General features: G+C 39.2%; 1 protein-coding gene across 1 annotated transcript in view; it reads right to left on the bottom strand.

Annotated features, from left to right (window-relative positions):
- Positions 1-9,408: 9,408 nt before the first annotated feature.
- The window catches only part of MAPK1 (mitogen-activated protein kinase 1), a gene marked incomplete in the record, with an annotated part of 532,868 nt that continues 527,765 nt past the window's right edge, over positions 9,409-14,511 (bottom strand). Inside the window, 1 exon segment of the mRNA XM_053701940.1 lies at positions 9,409-13,766.

The raw sequence follows: 14,511 nt of genomic DNA on the forward strand, positions 1-14,511 counted from the left end.
GATATGGCACACATGTGGTGGTGGTGGTGCAACATAACCCAAAATTTCTGGAGAACAGTTATAACTGAGATAGAAAAAATATTAGAGGCTACATTCAGTTTGGACCCATTACTATGGTTGCTTGGCAACCCGCCTTAAATTAAGTATAAACCTTATTACAAGCTGTTCTATATTATGACGAATAGCGTGAAATACTTAATAGCTAAAAATTGGAAGAGTAGATATACCCCTACTATGGAGATGTGGGTGCGACGGGTATCTGAATTCATAGAACTAGAGGAATACTACTATATGATTAATGACAAAATGGATACTTATGCGGAAATCCTAGCCACTTGGGAACACTACCTCAGACAAACTAAATAGTAGCAAGGTGTTATTCTATGAAAAATGCAGCAATACAATTTCAGTGGCCTAAAAGATGCCAGATTTAATTCAAATCACAACACCAATTTTTAAACTTAGCATGAGGGTATATTCAGCCTTTATTTCTAGATAGGAATGTGTTTTTGACAAACTAAATACATTAAGCACATGTGTACAGAGTTCGGCAGCATCTTCTTTTCCTCTGTACCCTTCTTTGGGTACTTGTATCTTCTTCTCTTTTTCCTTCCTTAACCTCCTCAGGTTAACAAAGCATTATAAAACTTATGAGTGTATGGAGGCCGTTCTTCTCTTCCGATGTTATTGTTGTTTATAATGTAAAAAATGTACTGACAATGTTGTATCATTATAAGGAGCGGTGTCTCCCACATTGTATTACGCATATTTTTCCAATAAAGTCGGTAACAAAAAAAAAAACAAAAAACCATCAACAGTCTATGCCTCTCCCAGAGTGTCATATAATGCCCATTATAATGTGTCAACAGAAAAATAAAACATAGGTCTCCAGTAACACCCCTCTGTATAACAGGTCTACCACTTATCCCATTCCCTTACAGGGAAATAAATGCCAGCCAGTTCTGATATATCAAGTCTCCTCAGAAATAAAGGGCTGCACATACCTCAATGCTGCTTGTAGCATGAAACCGTTCTCCACACTGAATATGTCTCTTGTGTTACCTTCAGAAGTCTTGTGGGAACCAACATGGATCTTAGTTACAGCTGCTAAGATAATCAACCTCAGGGCAGAAATCTTCCATATCCCCCTGAGGGAAATAGTAATCACCGATACCATTTAAAATAAAAAAACTTCTTGATTGAAGAAACTAAAACTAACATCTCACTTTACCTCTTCCTAGTATAACACAAGCAAAGAGAATGACTGGGGGTGGAGGGGAAGGGAGGAGCTATATATATATATATATATATATATATATATATATATATATATATATATATATAGATCTGCTGTGGTGCTCTTCGCCACTTCCTGTTAGCAGGAGAATATCCCACAAGGATGAAATCCGTGGACTCGTATCTTGTAGAAGAAAAAGCTCTTGAAAGGAAAAACAAAACCCTCCATGCAAAAATCGTAAACAGCAAGGCTACTGAGCGCTAAACTAAAAATAAAAAAGTGCAGGAGAACAAAGCACTAAAAAACAGAATTTATGTTTACCTGATAAATTACTTTCTCCAACGGTGTGTCCGGTCCACGGCGTCATCCTTACTTGTGGGATATTCTCTTCCCCAACAGGAAATGGCAAAGAGCCCAGCAAAGCTGGTCACATGATCCCTCCTAGGCTCCGCCTTCCCCAGTCATTCGACCGACGTAAAGGAGGAATATTTGCATAGGAGAAATCATATGATACCGTGGTGACTGTAGTTAAAGAAAATAAATTATCAGACCTGATTAAAAAACCAGGGCGGGCCGTGGACCGGACACACCGTTGGAGAAAGTAATTTATCAGGTAAACATAAATTCTGTTTTCTCCAACATAGGTGTGTCCGGTCCACGGCGTCATCCTTACTTGTGGGAACCAATACCAAAGCTTTAGGACACGGATGAAGGGAGGGAGCAAATCAGGTCACCTAAATGGAAGGCACCACGGTTTGCAAAACCTTTCTCCCAAAAATAGCCTCAGAAGAAGCAAAAGTATCAAACTTGTAAAATTTGGTAAAAGTGTGCAGTGAAGACCAAGTCGCTGCCTTACATATCTGATCAACAGAAGCCTCGTTCTTGAAGGCCCATGTGGAAGCCACAGCCCTAGTGGAATGAGCTGTGATTCTTTCAGGAGGCTGCCGTCCGGCAGTCTCATAAGCCAATCTGATGATGCTTTTAATCCAAAAAGAGAGAGAGGTAGAAGTTGCTTTTTGACCTCTCCTTTTACCAGAATAAACAACAAACAAGGAAGATGTTTGTCTAAAATCCTTTCGGAAGAAAACCAGGTTTAGTACGTAAAACCACCTTATCTGCATGGAACACCAGATAAGGAGGAGAACACTGCAGAGCAGATAATTCTGAAACTCTTCTAGCAGAAGAAATTGCAACCAAAAACAAAACTTTCCAAGATAATAACTTAATATCAACGGAATGTAAGGGTTCAAACGGAACCCCCTGAAGAACTGAAAGAACTAAATTGAGACTCCAAGGAGGAGTCAAAGGTTTGTAAACAGGCTTGATTCTAACCAGAGCCTGTGAACATCTGGCACAGCTGCCAGCTTTTTGTGAAGTAACACAGACAAGGCATAAATCTGTCCCTTCAAGGAACTTGCAGATAATCCTTTCTCCAATCCTTCTTGAAGAAAGGATAGAATCTTAGGAATTTTTACCTTGTCCCAAGGGAATCCTTTAGATTCACACCAACAGATATATTTTTTCCATATTTTGTGGTAAATTTTTCTAGTTACAGGCTTTCTGGCCTGAACAAGAGTATCAATAACAGAATCTGAGAACCCTCGCTTTGATAAGATCAAGCGTTCAATCTCCAAGCAGTCAGTTGGAGTGAGACCAGATTCGGATGTTCGAACGGACCTTGAACAAGAAGGTCTCGTCTCAAAGGTAGCTTCCATGGTGGAGCCGATGACATATTCACCAGGTCTGCATACCAAGTCCTGCGTGGCCACGCAGGAGCTATCAAGATCACCGATGCCCTCTCCTGATTGATCCTGGCTACCAGCCTGGGGATGAGAGGAAACGGCGGGAATACATAAGCTAGGTTGAAGGTCCAAGGTGCTACTAGTGCATCTACTAGAGTCGCCTTGGGATCCCTGGATCTGGACCCGTAGCAAGGAACCTTGAAGTTCTGACGAGAGGCCATCAGATCCATGTCTGGAATGCCCCACAGTTGAGTAATGTGGGCAAAGATTTCCGGATGGAGTTCCCACTCCCCCGGATGTAATGTCTGACGACTCAGAAAATCCGCTTCCCAATTTTCCACTCCTGGGATGTGGATTGCAGACAAGTGGCAGGAGTGAGTCTCCGCCCATTGAATGATTTTGGTCACTTCTTCCATCGCCAGGGAACTCCTTGTTCCCCCCTGATGGTTGATGTACGCAACAGTCGTCATGTTGTCTGATTGAAACCGTATGAACTTGGCCTTTGCTAGCTGAGGCCAAGCCTTGAGAGCATTGAGTATCGCTCTCAGTTCCAGAATATTTATCGGTAGAAGAGATTCTTCCCGAGACCAAAGACCCTGAGCTTTCAGGGGTCCCCAGACCGCGCCCCAGCCCATCAGACTGGCGTCGGTCGTGACAATGACCCACTCTGGTCTGCGGAAGCTCATCCCCTGTGACAGGTTGTCCAGGGACAGCCACCAACGGAGTGAATCTCTGGTCCTCTGATTTACTTGTATCGTCGGAGACAAGTCTGTATAGTCCCCATTCCACTGACTGAGCATGCACAGTTGTAATGGTCTTAGATGAATGCGCGCAAAAGGAACTATGTCCATTGCCGCTACCATCAAACCTATTACTTCCATGCACTGCGCTATGGAAGGAAGAGGAACGGAATGAAGTATTTGACAAGAGTTTAGAAGTTTTGTTTTTCTGGCCTCTGTCAGAAAAATCCTCATTTCTAAGGAGTCTATTATTGTTCCCAAGAAGGGAACCCTCGTTGACGGAGATAGAGAACTCTTTTCTACGTTCACTTTCCATCCGTGAGATCTGAGAAAGGCCAGGACAATGTCCGTGTGAGCCTTTGCTAGAGGAAGGGACGACGCTTGAATCAGAATGTCGTCCAAGTAAGGTACTACTGCAATGCCCCTTGGTCTTAGCACCGCTAGAAGAGACCCTAGTACCTTTGTGAAAATCCTTGGAGCAGTGGCTAATCCGAACGGAAGTGCCACGAACTGGTAATGCTTGTACAGGAATGCGAACCTTAGGAACCGATGATGTTCCTTGTGGATAGGAATATGTAGATACGCATCCTTTAAATCCACCGTGGTCATGAATTGACCTTCCTGGATGGAAGGAAGAATTGTTCGAATGGTTTCCATTTTGAACGATGGAACCTTGAGAAACTTGTTTAGGATCTTGAGATCTAAGATTGGTCTGAACGTTCCCTCTTTTTTTGGGAACTACGAACAGATTGGAGTAGAACCCCATCCCTTGTTCTCCTAATGGAACAGGACGAATCACTCCCATTTTTAACAGGTCTTCTACACAATGTAAGAATGCCTGTTTTTTTATGTGGTCTGAAGACAATTGAGACCTGTGGAACCTCCCCCTTGGGGGAAGCCCTTTGAATTCCAGAAGATAACCTTGGGAGACTATTTCTAGCGCCCAAGGATCCAGAACATCTCTTGCCCAAGCCTGAGCGAAGAGAGAGAGTCTGCCCCCCACCAGATCCGGTCCCGGATTGGGGGCCAACATCTCATGCTGTCTTGGTAGCAGTGGCAGGTTTCTTGGCCTGCTTTCCCTTGTTCCAGCCTTGCATTGGTCTCCAGGCTGGCTTGGCTTGAGAAGTATTACCCTCTTGCTTAGAGGACGTAGCACTTGGGGCTGGTCCGTTTCTACGAAAGGGACGAAAATTAGGTTTATTTTTGGCCTTGAAAGACCTATCCTGAGGAAGGGCGTGGCCCTTGCCCCCAGTGATATCAGAGATAATCTCTTTCAAGTCAGGGCCAAACAGCGTTTTCCCCTTGAAAGGAATGTTAAGCAATTTGTTCTTGGAAGACGCATCCGCTGACCAAGATTTTAACCAAAGCGCTCTGCGCGCCACAATAGCAAACCCAGAATTTTTCGCCGCTAACCTAGCCAATTGCAAAGTGGCGTCTAGGGTGAAAGAATTAGCCAATTTGAGAGCACGGATTCTGTCCATAATCTCCTCATAAGAAGGAGAATTACTAGTGATCGCCTTTTCTAGCTCATCGAACCAGAAACACGCGGCTGTAGTGACAGGGACAATGCATGAAATTGGTTGTAGAAGGTAACCTTGCTGAACAAACATCTTTTTAAGCAAACCTTCTAATTTTTTATCCATAGGATCTTTGAAAGCACAACTATCTTCTATGGGTATAGTGGTGCGTTTGTTTAGAGTAGAAACCGCCCCCTCGACCTTGGGGACTGTCTGCCATAAGTCCTTTCTGGGGTCGACCATAGGAAACAATTTTTTAAATATGGGGGGAGGGACGAAAGGTATACCGGGCCTTTCCCATTCTTTATTTACAATGTCCGCCACCCGCTTGGGTATAGGAAAAGCTTCGGGGGGCCCCGGGACCTCTAGGAACTTGTCCATTTTACATAGTTTCTCTGGGATGACCAAATTCTCACAATCATCCAGAGTGGATAACACCTCCTTAAGCAGAGCGCGGAGATGTTCCAACTTAAATTTAAATGTAATCACATCAGGTTCAGCTTGTTGAGAAATTTTCCCTGAATCTGAAATTTCTCCCTCAGACAAAACCTCCCTGGCCCCCTCAGACTGGTGTAGGGGCCCTTCAGAAACAATATCATCAGCGTCCTCATGCTCTTCAGTATTTTCTAAAACAGAGCAGTCGCGCTTTCGCTGATAAGTGGGCATTTTGGCTAAAATGTTTTTGATAGAATTATCCATTACAGCCGTTAATTGTTGCATAGTAAGGAGTATTGGCGCGCTAGATGTACTAGGGGCCTCTTGTGTGGGCAAGACTGGTGTAGACGAAGGAGGGGATGATGCAGTACCATGCTTACTCCCCTCACTTGAGGAATCATCTTGGGCATCATTTTCTCTAAATTTTGTGTCACATAAATCACATCTATTTAAATGAGAAGGGACCTTGGCTTCCCCACATTCAGAACACAGTCTATCTGGCAGTTCAGACATGTTAAACAGGCATAAACTTGATAACAAAGTACAAAAAACGTTTTAAAATAAAACCGTTACTGTCACTTTAAATTTTAAACTGAACACACTTTATTACTGCAATTGCGAAAAAGTATGAAGGAATTGTTCAAAATTCACCAAAATTTCACCACAGTGTCTTAAAGCCTTAAAAGTATTGCACACCAAATTTGGAAGCTTTAACCCTTAAAATAACGGAACCGGAGCCGTTTTTATATTTAGCCCCTTTACAGTCCCTGGTATCTGCTTTGCTGAGACCCAACCAAGCCCAAAGGGGAATACGATACCAAATGACGCCTTCAGAAAGTCTTTTCTATGTATCAGATCTCCTCACACATGCATCTGCATGTCATGCTTCTCAAAAACAAGTGCGCAATACAGGCGCGAAAATGAGACTCTGCCTATGATTAGGGAAAGCCCCTAGAGAATAAGGTGTCCAATACAGTGCCTGCCGGTTATTTTACAAAATTCCCAAGATTAAAATAATTCCTCAAGGCTATGGAGTATAAAATATGTTTATATATAAATCGATTTAGCCCAGAAAATGTCTACAGTCTTAAAAAGCCCTTGTGAAGCCCTTATTTACTGTCTGTAATAAAATGGCTTACCGGATCCCATAGGGAAAATGACAGCTTCCAGCATTACATCGTCTTGTTAGAATGTGTCATACCTCAAGCAGCAAAAGTCTGCTCACTGTTCCCCCAACTGAAGTTAATTCCTCTCAAACTGAACACACTTTATTACTGCAATTGCGAAAAAGTATGAAGGAATTGTTCAAAATTCACCAAAATTTCACCACAGTGTCTTAAAGCCTTAAAAGTATTGCACACCAAATTTGGAAGCTTTAACCCTTAAAATAACGGAACCGGAGCCGTTTTTATATTTAGCCCCTTTACAGTCCCTGGTATCTGCTTTGCTGAGACCCAACCAAGCCCAAAGGGGAATACGATACCGAATGACGCCTTCAGAAAGTCTTTTCTATGTATCAGAGCTCCTCACACATGCATCTGCATGTCATGCTTCTCAAAAACAAGTGCGCAATACAGGCGCGAAAATGAGACTCTGCCTATGATTAGGGAAAGCCCCTAGAGAATAAGGTGTCCAATACAGTGCCTGCCGGTTATTTTACAAAATTCCCAAGATTAAAATAATTCCTCAAGGCTATGGAGTATAAAATATGTTTATATATAAATAGATTTAGCCCAGAAAATGTCTACAGTCTTAAAAAGCCCTTGTGAAGCCCTTATTTACTGTCTGTAATAAAATGGCTTACCGGATCCCATAGGGAAAATGACAGCTTCCAGCATTACATCGTCTTGTTAGAATGTGTCATACCTCAAGCAGCAAAAGTCTGCTCACTGTTCCCCCAACTGAAGTTAATTCCTCTCAAACTGAACACACTTTATTACTGCAATTGCGAAAAAGTATGAAGGAATTGTTCAAAATTCACCAAAATTTCACCACAGTGTCTTAAAGCCTTAAAAGTATTGCACACCAAATTTGGAAGCTTTAACCCTTAAAATAACGGAACCGGAGCCGTTTTTATATTTAGCCCCTTTACAGTCCCTGGTATCTGCTTTGCTGAGACCCAACCAAGCCCAAAGGGGAATACGATACCAAATGACGCCTTCAGAAAGTCTTTTCTATGTATCAGAGCTCCTCACACATGCATCTGCATGTCATGCTTCTCAAAAACAAGTGCGCAATACAGGCGCGAAAATGAGACTCTGCCTATGATTAGGGAAAGCCCCTAGAGAATAAGGTGTCCAATACAGTGCCTGCCGGTTATTTTACAAAATTCCCAAGATTAAAATAATTCCTCAAGGCTATGGAGTATAAAATATGTTTATATATAAATCGATTTAGCCCAGAAAATGTCTACAGTCTTAAAAAGCCCTTGTGAAGCCCTTATTTACTGTCTGTAATACAATGGCTTACCGGATCCCATAGGGAAAATGACAGCTTCCAGCATTACATCGTCTTGTTAGAATGTGTCATACCTCAAGCAGCAAAAGTCTGCTCACTGTTCCCCCAACTGAAGTTAATTCCTCTCAACAGTCCTGTGTGGAACAGCCATCGATTTTAGTAACGGTTGCTAAAATCATTTTCCTCTTACAAACAGAAATCTTCATCTCTTTTCTGTTTCAGAGTAAATAGTACATACCAGCACTATTTTAAAATAACAAACTCTTGATTGAATAATAAAAACTACAGTTAAACACTAAAAAACTCTAAGCCATCTCCGTGGAGATGTTGCCTGTACAACGGCAAAGAGAATGACTAGGGAAGGCGGAGCCTAGGAGGGATCATGTGACCAGCTTTGCTGGGCTCTTTGCCATTTCCTGTTGGGGAAGAGAATATCCCACAAGTAAGGATGACGCCGTGGACCGGACACACCTATGTTGGAGAAATCTAAAATCTTGCTCAAAAACAGACAGAACGCTCATGTAAACAGCGTGGTTAAGTATACTAAAGTATAAAAAGAAAAAAGTAAGAAAGATGTGCAATCTCTTGACTAGACGACATGCTCAAACTTGGTACACTAGTAGGCACAGACAAGCAGACATGCACTAACCCCACAAAAAAAACTTGTGCAAAAAATTTAAAATTGAATAGCACCTTAAAAATTAAGAGACATACAAAACAAATACTGTCTCCAGGCTACAGAGTACAATAGTGTACAAACTATATAGCCCAACTGGCTAAATGAGTGCCCTAAATAAAAATATGTACTTACACCTGTGGAAGGCTTGTGACAAACTCCCCATAAGATAGCAATTGTGCCACTAACTAATACTCTGAATAAACCCCTCAGTCTAACAGCAGCTAAGGGGAAATGGGCCTCAAATCAATCTGAGAACCCCTCTCACAGAAGACTATCAGAAGCACTCATTTTTCACCTTCCTCCAGTGGAGGCAAAGACCAGACTGATTATCAGTAAGGTGATAGGGGATTTGGGAATATTTGCCTCCTACTAGTGGCCAAGAAGAGTAATTCCCAGGAGTAATGGATCATAGACTCTCCCCACCTGTAAGAAATGTTCTTTATGCCACATTCAATTAAACTCCTTATATCAGGAGTTCATGCTAATGAATCTTTCAAGCTAAGTATGTACAATACAAGTTAATAGCTAAAAAGGATAAGTACCCCATATTCTGTCATTTTTATACAACTTACTGCGGAGATAACTGCATATGCCACATCTGTTCACTGCAAGAATAGTCTTTATTCACACTTATAGGTTCTATACATAAAAAGTGACATTTAATGCATGACAATATCTTAAAAATGTACAATTAATGACTACTTACATGATTTTAACAGTTCTAATCCATTTTACTCCAAACATGAAAACGGGAGAGATTAGATCTGAAAAAGGTGGGAAGAGTAGTGTTTACTGAAGACCACTGGCTTTGCAAGTCTCCACCTCTCCAACTGAATTCAGAACGTATTATCAAGAAGTGCAAATGTTTTATCATATACCGTGAAATATAAAGCAAGAAATCTAAAATGTGCACCTCAGATATTTGAATCCTCTTTTCAAAATTAACCCGTTTTGTACAAAATAGAGAAACTATACATTTTAAATTGATTCAAATCTTTTTCTTTGTTCGATGCTTTCAGTTTATCATTGTATCACACATGCAATATCCTTGCTAACGAGTAAGGAATATGAGGAAAAGAACAAAGGAGTCTCCAGAAACTATGCAACAAATGTTTGAAACTACTGTTCTAGAAAGAGATGTGCATTGCACTTTCACAAAAAGAATTCCTGCTCCAAAAAGAGCCAAATGCCATGAGCAGCCGCCTTCTTTGCATTTGGCAGCAGATAAAATGACCAAATGAGCATCCCTAGATCCAAATAAACTGTTTTTACATACCATTTATATATTTTGGTCAACCAATAAGCATTAGTTACTAGGAATGCACAATTATACAGCATTCAGTATTCATTAGCGAAACAAAATGCAATAAATGGCAACTGTGGCGTTCAGCTCTAAAATATCTGTGTAAATACATAAAATTTGCACACCCCTTACCTTTGTTTCCCTAACTGGATGTGAAACTGCAATACAGTGAGATATTTGCTTCCCAGTTAAATTTGTGGGGGGAAAAAAATAAAATTTTGTACATAAAAATACATTGTTGGTAATACAGGAATACAATTTAATTATTTAATCCGCTTTTTGTTTTGTCTTACAATGTTTTAACAAGTTTAAGCCAGAAATATAGAACATTCAACCAATTGAGGAAAAAGTTAAATACATCAATAGAATTAACAAAAATTATAAATCTCTTACAATTTTGTCTTAATCAATTATCCAGATTACATACCTTTCACAATAAAATACAAGTTTAGCTGTTACAATACAGTTTAAAGGAACATACATGAATTGTTATAAAATATTTCAATATATATCTTTTGAAAACCATTCACTGCTAGATGGTTCTGCATCTGGGCTATATACATCTAGCACTGAACTACAGGCCCTTTCCAGCAGTGAAACATCAATCTTGACAACCTACTTAATCAGCTACACACATTTTTGAATACAAGACTAAAAAGGCACCAACAGTACAAAGCAAGTACAAAGCTCTTTTAGTAATCTGTTAAGAGTGCATTATATGGACAACACAAAATGTAATGATAAGAAAATAAATCACCAGTTTTGACCATTGGTTGCATCTCCACTTAATGATTTGAGAAAGCTGAACATTTAAAGTAGTGTGCAAGATATTATCCACCTTTTACAAATGCGCCTGTTCATGATACCCAGCACTAATCAATAGCAACCACAGCAAGGTTAACTGGTTAAAATGAGTAAATCTCAGGTTTGTTTTTGCTTGTGAACAGTGTAGACCTGAAGGCAGTTGGTGAAGTGCAGTTAGTAGTGACACCTCCAATATGGGTATTAATATTAAGGAGAAGGGGGGGGGGGGGGGAAACACACAGCAGGCATTTTTGGCTATTCACATGCTCCCGTAAAACCTCACATGAACACTGGAATCCTTTAGCTGGAATGGAATAGGTTTTCCTGCTTTAAAATTAAAATAAATTACGTCAAAAGCGGGAAAAATTTATAATGCCTGACAGTAACGGACACTGCTGAAAGATCTTATGAGAACATTAATTTCTGATAAGCCTGGTTGCAAAACAGGATACATCAATTGCCAGCTGAGGCCATTATCTATAAAAATACTGACCATCAGTGTTAATAGTTTTGCTATTTCACCAGGTACTCTGTATGTGGAGTAAAGCATATCATAGGGAATGCACAAAAAATAAAATATATATATATGACTCCTTTTCAGAATATGGCTTCTGCTTTCCCTGATGCCTAATATAGAATGGCGATATAGGAGAAACATGGAAAATTAAAAATGAGCAATAAGATATAGTGCATAGATGTATATTTTCCTTGTCCCGTTTAAGGAATTTTCTTTTTAGAAGTTTAGTTAGGTGTTTACTTGGCAATATTTCTCAAGCACAATGCTTTGTCATGCATGTAGAACTGCAAAACGTAATAAAACTGCTCTAAGTGAATTCAAATGCCATACTTGAGAAAATCTACAATTTAAGGACAATGCCATGTGTAATTCCTTTGGCTATGTAATGGAGATGTGTGCAAAACATTTCAATGTAGCCTGGCAGCAAAGTTTAGTAAACAATTTGCATCCAACATTAAAGATTTGTTTTTAACAAGAGCAGTTAGATTATAATCTAAATTGTCCTCACCAAAAAGGAGTGCCTCTCTCTCACACAATATAGAAATGTGTATGGCTAAGTGCTACACTTCCTGGTGTATTGTAAAAGTTGTAATTTGACATCTATTTCTTGAGCATCAGCTCCAACTCACATCATTGTATCAAACAATCACTATATAAATCAGTCACAATACAAATTATTTGCAATAAAAATCTCAACTGTTTTCACAAGCAGATTAAAAAAAAACTGGGGGAAAATTATGAACGAGATTTCAATTTATTTTCATAAATTACAAATGCATTTTTGTGAATTTCTAGGCAGTTTTTTTTTTTTTTTAAACAAAGTAGTTGCTGCCAGAATCAGTGAAAAGAAAGGAGATAGCAAAATTTAAAATAGAACTGTTTATCTATAAGTAGGCTAGAGGAGAACATTTCAAATCAATACAATTTAGAGGTAACAAATTTGATAATTATGTGTGTGGCACTTAAGAGATTCATCTTTGCACAGAAAAAAGCTTAACAGTCATGCAAGGGCACGGCAATTTTAAAGAAGGCAAATCTTTCACCAAAGAGCAGTGAGGAGACAAAGGAGGAGGCACTGCACTGGTATATACATGTCTAGTAAACTCCACATTATACTATCCCAAGAACAAAATACTTGCAAATAAAGATTTACAGTTAAAAATATAGGATTAGCGCTAGCTTGATTTGTTGCCCCAACATGGATGCAAAAACCTTTTCTTAAACCGTACAGAACTGAAGGTCTCAAATCCAAAAAAGCAGTAATAGGTCTGTGAAAATTAAACTAGGTTTGTTAATAAAAAAAATAAAAACTTATCCAGTAGGAGAATTAAAGAAATACACAGCTAAATGCTTAATTGAACAAAAAAACTAGCCAAGCTGTTCAATGAACCAACATACTCAAAATGTTCTGAAAGCCGACCAAACAATAGTGAGAGGGCAAAAAAAAAAAAAAAAAAAAAAGTGGAAAAGGGAACGGGACAAAAATAGAATTCTAGAACATTTGGTTATTTGGTTTCACTTGCTGTATATAGTTCCACTTTAAGAAATGTCTGCCTAAAGTTCCTCAATAAGTGAAACGCATAGGCCAAAAAAGCCAGTTAATGGCACAAATGCCCCAGGTTTAATTTTTGTGGGGGTGTTAAATTGCAGCAGCTTTATATTGTACAAATGTGTTATGACTTGTATGGTGTATGTATGGATATCACTAGACAGGGATGCATTTTGAAATTTACAGTCATGTACAAAAATGATTAAAGTTGCTTGCACAGCTCTAAGTGCTAGAGAAAGCCAGTAACCGGAATTTGATAATCTTCATTAGAATTTCAATGCTTCCATTGCAACAGTTTAAAATGATATGTGCAAGTAAATGGGTTTTTCCATTGATTTAAAGTGCCCAGAGAAACATCTCTCCCAAAAAAAAAAAAAAAAAAAGCCATTCACCACAGTTTTTACATGTGGTTAGATATTTTATATGAAAAGCCCAAGAAACTCAGGTTGCTGTTTACCCAGATAAAGGGAAAGAAACCAATGCATCCTTATATTAAAAAAACAAAAACAAAACAAATGTACAAGCAGTTAATGAAGGTATCAGCAGGTGAGGTTGCCGCACCGCGCTGCAACAGGGCTTTACGAAGGAGTGTTAAGAACAATTCTCCAGACTGAAATAACTCATCAGAAGCATAAAAAAGCCACAACTACCAGGAACCGCCCTCCTTAATGGCTCAAAGGAGTTAGACTGGACAAGCTGAGATGGGTCACAGGACATGGCCAAGGAGGAAGAACTGGCAAGAAGAACACTGATGTCTGAGCGTGCGAAGTCTTCCAACACCTTTCCCTAAAATAGAAAAAAACAGGCATAGTTTTATTACTAATGCACAGTGGTAGATTGTGCTTAGTTTACAATAGCATTGGTTAAACCTAGGGAGTTTTAAAACTGTACACAAATGGGTGGATGGTAAAAGCAAACAAATATAAATCTATAAAGGTTGTGAGTCCTAACTGGTAAATATAAAATATAAAGCTACTTAATTTTGTTCTGATCCCATGGTTGTAATTGATTGTATTGCTTGTGTAGCTGTCCCTGAAATACTAATTGTGCACTACTACATTTAAAAAAAAAAAAGAAAAGTAAAAAGGGGGCTAGATACACTTTAACCTGCTTGTAAAAATAGTTTGTGTAGATGTTTTGCATTCTCTTTACTTTGAAATATTGTAAATGCGTTACAAAGGCATTATATTACCAATAATCCAACCTCTGTGTGTAAATGCATGTTATCCACATCAGGAAGTGTGTAAGATTTTTCTATGTAATTATGAAAAGAGACATAGTATTAATTATCCTGCCTCAGTTTGGCAGTGTTTTGATAGCAGCACATATTTCACAATCCTTTTTAATCTAACTACTTTTGCTGAACAGTTGGAAAGTAGCATTTGTTTTTTTCAATACAGAATCAAAACAAATTTATGCTTACCAGATAAATTAATTTATTTCATGGTAGTGAGAGACCACAATCTGTTACTCCTAGGAATTACTCTTCCATACCACTAGGAGGCAAAGATTCCCAAACCCCAAGAACTCT

This window comes from Bombina bombina, chromosome 2 (genome assembly GCF_027579735.1).
Source record: "Bombina bombina isolate aBomBom1 chromosome 2, aBomBom1.pri, whole genome shotgun sequence".
Taxonomy (NCBI): domain Eukaryota; kingdom Metazoa; phylum Chordata; class Amphibia; order Anura; family Bombinatoridae; genus Bombina; species Bombina bombina.